This window comes from Penaeus chinensis, chromosome 22 (genome assembly GCF_019202785.1).
Source record: "Penaeus chinensis breed Huanghai No. 1 chromosome 22, ASM1920278v2, whole genome shotgun sequence".
Taxonomy (NCBI): domain Eukaryota; kingdom Metazoa; phylum Arthropoda; class Malacostraca; order Decapoda; family Penaeidae; genus Penaeus; species Penaeus chinensis.
In genome coordinates this window covers 22418613-22426101 of record NC_061840.1, presented here as the reverse complement: position 1 = coordinate 22426101, position 7489 = coordinate 22418613, and the positions used below count along the sequence as shown (strand labels likewise).

The window sequence follows — 7489 nt, the reverse complement described above, 5'->3', positions numbered from 1 at the left end:
GTCATCATGGGCTCCTGTTGCTGACTTGGAAGAAGTACTTGGCAAGGCTCACATGATCTGACTGCATTTGTGATATCTGAATTAATACTAGGCCACCATACAGTCTGTCAGGCACGACGCTTTGTGGTTTCCACGCCACGGTGACTGTCATGTAGGCGAGCCAACACTTCTCGGCGAAGGGGAGAAGGAACTACAATGCCGGGTCCCAAAAGGATGAGGTCCTCATCGTGGTACAAATTGTCACATTCCTTCCAATATGGGAGTAGGTCAGAGTCCAAATTGTCACGGTTGGCAGGGAAACCATGAGTCACTTTGTCGAGGAGCTTGACATATACCAAATCTTCATGTGCTGCTGCTCGCATCTTATCAAGCACCAAGTCACTTGACTGTATTGTCCCTGATACTGTGCTCAGAGTGGCCATACGCTGAGTGACTACACTTCTGACATAGTGACGTGTGTCATCACTAAGAGCGATATCTTCAGGGGATGGTGAATCCACTGGAGCACAGGAAAGGGCATCTGGGATTGCTAGTTCCTTTCCTTTATGCCACGTAGCTGTAAAGACATAACTTGCAATCTTCTCTTTCAGGCGTTGTAGTCGGGGGTTATCAATAGCATCTAACTTGTACGAGTTAAGTATGGGCACCAGAGGTCTATGGTCTGTCATCAAAGTGAAGTGGGTCAAACCAAGCAGGTAATATTTGCACTTCATCATAGCCCATATGACAGCTTCTAATTCCAACTCAATTGTGGCATATCTCGTCTCTACGTCAGCAAGAAATCGGGAACCACATTGCACTAATCTCCATTTTCCAGGCTTATGTTCTTGCAACAGTGCATAGCCTACACCATACAGGCGGGAAGCATCTGTCTGAAGTATAGTTTTGAGTGCTGGGTCGAAATGGGCGAGAACAGGTGGTTGTGATAGAGCTTTCTTCACACAGCTGAATGATGCATCATGATCAGGAGTCCATATAAAGGCACACTTGGGACTCATGAGGGGGCATAAAACATCATCAGACTCGGCAATTGCAGGGGTGAACTCAGCCAGTTGGTTTACCAAGCCCATAAATGATCTGAGGTCAGTCAGTTTAGCTGGCTTTGGGAATTCAGCTATGGCACGGACTTTGTCTTCCTTAGCTGCAATTCCATTTTCTGACAAGGTATATCCACAGAATGACACCTCTTGGGCTGCAAGCACAAACTTGTCAGCATTCACGGTAATGCCATGTGCACGGCATCTCATGAGAACTTCCTGTACTCGCTTTAGGTGGGATGCATAGTCCTCATCCCATAGAAGGACGTCGTCTACCACCTTTACACACTGCTGCACTCTGTCAAAATGCTATGTCACCTCGACGGCAGTACTCATCACCTGTGGCCACGTAGCCCATGGGTCCACGACAAAAGCGGAAGCGACCATAAGGGGTGATGAATGTTGTTAAATGTTTATCACGCTCCTCTAAAGGTATCTGCCAATACCCATATAAGGCATCCAAGGTAGAAAAGAACCGTGCCATAGGGTTGATCCAACGTACAGCATCATGAGGCGTCGGTGAGGGATGGGCAGGGCGGATTAATGATACCCTGAGCCACCATGGAGTCCAACTCTCTCTTAATGTCATCCCGCCAGGCAAGGGGAATGACTTGGGGCGTGTGCAGAGCAAATGGTTTGGCATTTTCCTTTACGAAGATCCTCATAGGGGGTCCACACATCTCCTAGAGCTTCGTAGCCCTGTTGGAAATCTTCCTTCGTCATGAGAATGTCTGAAAATTCTCGGAGGAAAAACTTCGCCTCATCGGGGGATGCAGAGAGTGGAGGAGGTCTTGGTGGATGTAAAGGGAACTGTTGTGATGGTAGAGGTGGGGGTGGCTGGTGACATGTGGCCTCCTGGGGTGGCACGGAATGGTGATCAGGCATAACTCTGGAGGTTGAAACATTTCTTGCTACCTCTGCAGGCTGAACTGTTTGCAGGTTTTTACTGGAAAAGCGTTTGCCATGCCGTCTGCCTAGGATCTGTCGTGGGTAGTCTTTGGGGATCATTTGTAACTGTTGTGTGTGGCTCCAAGACAGCAGAGGTCGTGGTAAAGAACTCAACACATTTATCCAACCCTGTATGGTGACTGTACCATACGTCATGCTAGCATATAATGATCCAAGGACAGTGCAGTTCATTTGCGACCCATCAGGATTATGCAGTCCGAAGTCTGTAGATGTGTCCAGATTGTATGTTGTTAATCCTTGAGACTTGAGAAGAGTCTCCTGACTGCACTAACAGTCTAATTGTTGGAGATGCCGGGCCTACACAGGATTCAGTTCCAACAGCGCAGACTTTGGCTGTGCTGTGTGAAACTTGGGAAACTGAGAGAACATTCCCTTGTAGGGGTGGCATCTCTTTCTTTGATGATGACCTACAACAGCTGCCAAAGTGACCTACTTTGCCACAGGTACGGCAGGTGCTAGTAGAAGCAGGACACTTCTTCTTGACATGTGACCTGTATCCACATTGGTCACAAAGTTCTTTTGGCTGTGGTTGTGGAGACTTGGGAGGGCGATTGGTGGATTTTCGGTGGGGTTCTTTACTGTTAGCCCTAGCAGCTCGCCGCTTTTTCTGCTTATAAACAGACACTGCATGTGTAGCTGGTTGCAGTGGGCTTAGTTCTTGGGTGGTGGACTCGGCAGCCTCACGAGACCTACACACAGATATTACGTCCTCAAGGGTGGCGTCGGACTTCATCTCTAACAGGCGTTGTTTGGTTTCTTCATCTTGAACACCTATTAAGATGGCATGCTTGATTTGGGTCTCAATACAAGCATTGCTATGTCCTTTACACAGGTCCACATCATCTGCAGCTTGCTTTAGGCGCACATAAGAATCTGTAAATTTCTCATTGTGGGCCTGCCTGCATTGGGAAAATGTGAGACGAAGTCCTGGATTCGCTGGAGGACATCCATCAGAGGCAATTCTGAAGCTGGAGACACGCCTAAACTGTGTTCCTGTGTTCCTCTCATGTCAGCAGATAAGCACACACGTAAGTGTATTAATTGCTTATGCTGAGGCAGGTTATACAGGTCAATCATGACGGCATAGTCATCCCACCGTTGTTTCCACTCTTTGTACGACCGCAAAGATACGTCTTGGGCGAGGGGTGGGGGAGGCTGGACTGAAGTCATCAGTGCTGGAGTACCTGACGAAGGCGCCGAAGTCGGAAGGTCCGTGGCGACTGCAGGCTGTGGTCCTACATTCTGCAAGGGAGTAGGAGACGTGGTGAGGGTAGCAAACAGCTGTAAGAATCGTTGTTCCTCAGCCTTCCTTTTCTGCTTGTCGTCCTCTCATCTACGCCTGTCTTCGCCTGTCTTCCTCTTGTCGTCGGCGATCTTCCTCTCGTCGTCGTTTCTCGTCCTCCTGACGTCGGCGATCTTCCTCTCGTCGTCGTTCCTCGTCCTCTTGTCGACGTTGTTTTTCCTCTCGTCGTCGTTCCTCGTCCTCTTGTCGTCAGAGCTGTTGGGCACGGCCGGCCAATCCTGGAGCTCGACGTCACGAAGGAGCAGAGCTTCAGTCTCTCTGGCTGTGTGGTGCGGCGAGAACGCCAGTGTAGCTTCAGACAGGATGCGTGGTGGTGTAGAGTGTAGCTCTAGCCAAAATGACCAAAAATGCGGGGAAATCAAATGACAGCTATATTCCCTGCTCACAATACACCATAAGAGATCACTGCACTTCACTAACACCACACAAGTCACTCAGACACTTCACAAATTGAGGGTAGTCACTGAACACGAGGCTGCTGCATCGCTGGGTCACACTACCGGTTCCTCTCTTCACTGTCTTTTCACTGAAAATCACTGCGCCATGTGGGTGTGGGATGTCCACAGAATGTCTATCAGAAGTGGATAGATAAACTCGCGTAAATCCTTTGCTGATATATTGACAGGAGAGATTAGATACACAAGGGTCTGAACTGACGTACATCCGTCTCGTACCATGGTGACAGTGCGACTGGCTTCTGTCTAAAACAATAACAGTGTTGCCATATCATTGTTCATTAAACAGTTCGTTCACTGATAGGATACACATATATACACACACTATGCAATCCCTTGGCCAATCCCTCTGGAATGTTACATGTCACTCTGGAACCTTTCCAGCTTCTAAAGGGCAAACTTAGGAATCTTAATGGTTTCTGGGCTCCCAAACTAGGTAAGAAGGAGAAAAGTCCTTAATCCATTAAGGAAAGCTTATATGGTCAATATGAAAGTATCTCATATAGTAAATATCTAGCAGTGAAGACCATTGATGGTGTATCATTCATGGATCTTGATATTTTTGAAGTACATCGGAAGATAGTTGAGGTGTATCAACGTGATCCTCGCATTACCCCACAGTGAGGCGTTAAGGCTAACTCCGATATGCGAAGCTGAACCTCGCCCGGGCTATGCTCATGAGGGGAACCCGGCCTGTGTCGACTAATGCCGACTCGCTAACGTGTGTCAGTTGATGCTGAGTCGGCTGAGCTTAGTCCTTACTCGCCGTGTGCCCAGCCACAGTAGTAACCTCTAGGTGACAATTGCAACTTCTCGCCCCTGGGCGGGGCGCGAACCGCCGACCCTTTGGATGAGAGGCCGACACATTACCACTGTACTAGCCCGGAGACTGCGAGATGGTAACTGATAGGTAAGGTTTTGTCACTGTTTGGTGACTGTCTGTGTGCGATATGCAACATTCCCGGAGCTCAAGTCTCATGTTCTCTTCACAAAACACTCAACCAGTGTAAGGGAAATGTCTTTTCCCGAGAACTGATGAGATATTCTGAGGAGAAACTGTTAGAGGAACTAAAGAATTTTATTGTAGTGGCAGTAAAACGTTTTAAGAAGAAATTAGATGGTTTGGAACATCCGATTTCTCTCACCAGCTGCATCTGCAAGCTGATGGAGAAAATGGTAAACTTCAGGTTGACATGGCTTGACATGTGCTCACCCCATATCAATATGGGTTTAGAAAATTGAGATCGATTACAGATGCACTTGTGAGGAAATAAACTTCTATAGAGAATTCCTTCGCACCTATATTATTATTATTATTATTATTATAATTATCATTATTATTATTATTATTACTAGTATTATTATTACTATTATTATTATTATTATTATTATTAATATTATTATTATTATTATTTTTATTATTATTATTATTATTATTATTGTTATTATTATTACGCCACATGTTAGCAGTCTTCTTTGACCTTGAAAAGGCTTATGATACCACTTGGAAGCATGGCATACTCATGAAACTGTATGACATTGGTTATTATTATTATTATCATTATTATTATTATTATTATTATTATTATTATTATTATTATTATTATAATTATTATCATCATCACCATCACCATCACCATCACCATCATCATCATCATCATCATCATCATCATCATCATCATCATCATCATCATCATCATCATCATCATCATCATCATCATCATCATCATCATAATCATAATCATAATCATCATCATCATTACTATTATTATTATTAATTATTATTATTTTTATTATTACTATTATTATCATTATTATTATCATTATTATTATTATTATTATTATTATTACGCCACGTGTTAGCAGTCTTCTTTGACCTTGAAAAGGCTTATGATACTACTTGGAAGCATGGCGTACTCATGAAGCTGTATGACATTGGTTTAAAAGGAGCATTGCCAACCTTCATACAAAGCTTCCTTGCTGACAGAAAGTTTAGAGTGAGGGTGGGAAACAGTTTCTCTAACCTGGAAGATCAGCTGGAAGGGGTCCTGCAAGAGAGTGTCTTAGTGTAACCCTGTTTGCCATTGCAATAAATGACATCGTAAAAGTCGTTCCAAGTGCTGTCTCATATAATCTGTATGTAGATAACTTTACCCTGTATTGCTCAGTAGGAAGCTCACAGGATGTGCAAGGACACATGCAGACTGCAAATTATCAGGCTGTGCAGTGGGTAACATACCAAGCACGTCCATGGCCATGCATTTCCACAATCAAGGAAAGTTTCATCCTTTCCTCTTTTTAGGAACAAACTCACTGCATTGTGTCCAAGAGGTGAAGTCTAATTTTTTACTTGAGGTCTACATGGTGCCTCACATCAAACAGTTAAAGGTGAAAGCTACAAAAGCACTTAATATTTTGCGGGTTCTTTCACACAAGGCTTCTGCAGTTTTACCGAGCGCTTATTCGTAGTAAACTTGACTATGGATGTGAGGCTTATTCATCTGCAGCTCCCACTGTTCTCCTAATGTTGGGGTCAGTTCATTATGAAGCTCTCCGAGTCTCTACAGGGGCTTTCAGGTCTTCACCTGTAGAGTCCCGGTATACTGAGAGTGGAAAACCACCTCTTTCATTACACCGGGACTACCGGAACCTGATTTACTACACGAGACTACAAAGGATTCCGGGATCTCCTACATCCAGATTGGTTTTCAACCCCATTGAGGATAGCCGATCCTATGGTAGGGGAATGAAGCATCTTGTGGAAGATCTTAATTTAAATCTCACTAAGGACTGAAAAATTGTGACATAGTTATTAGTTTCCATAGGGAGACTAATATTTTCAATAAAATTTAATTATGCATAATGTTTATCCAATATTTTTTTTTCATTTAAAACATAATGTTTATGCTTTGTTTTTAATATAATATATATTGTTATTTATAAGACACTTATTAATATTTTTGTAACGTTTTAAATATTCTAACAGTTTAATCTAACAAGGTCTTCGCCGTTAATGACCTTGGCGGTTGACGCGGCAGATGATTTTAAATAATCAATCAAGTTCCTCTGAACAACTAAAATCATATTCATCATATATAGCGTGTCTCGTCAAGTTTCCCAATTGCATGGTTCATTTATTAAACCATACATTAATACTTGTTAATACTTGAAACAAGCACCATGTTATCTAGAATGCTTTTGCTAATAGCCATAACAACAATGGTAAAGAAATCGCTAAATTGTGGCACTAGTACAAATCATTGCAAATACGACAGGCTGATTATAATAATAGGAATAATAGAAACGATAGTTGTAGGAGCAAGGGTATGAAAATCTTCACAATACAAAAAATTGTGAAGAATGGTTTCGATTACATATTCGCACATTTTATGTATTTCTCACGAAGATGAAATCGAAACCGGTTAAATACATCTCTTGTAATGTGAATTTTCATGCATACATTTTCTACATGTCGCAATGAAGATAGTTCAATTGTAGCAGCAAAGTAATGATGATGATATAAAAGTTACGGTGAAATAACTTGTAGTGATGATGAAAACAATATAATAAAGATAATAATAATAATTGTTATTATATTTTATAATTATTATTATTATGATTATCATTATTGTTATTATTGTTATTGTTATTATTACCATTATCATTATCATCATCATCATCATCATCATCATCATCATCATCATCATCATCATCATCATCATCAT

At 42.6% G+C, this 7489-nt stretch overlaps 1 non-coding gene across 1 annotated transcript; it reads right to left on the bottom strand.

Moving 5' to 3' along the window:
• Nucleotides 1–638: 638 nt before the first annotated feature.
• Nucleotides 639–724, bottom strand: LOC125037243. The gene has a single exon (XR_007115960.1). It is a non-coding gene; the product is annotated as a small nucleolar RNA SNORD34 (small nucleolar RNA).
• Nucleotides 725–7489: the final 6765 nt, after the last annotated feature.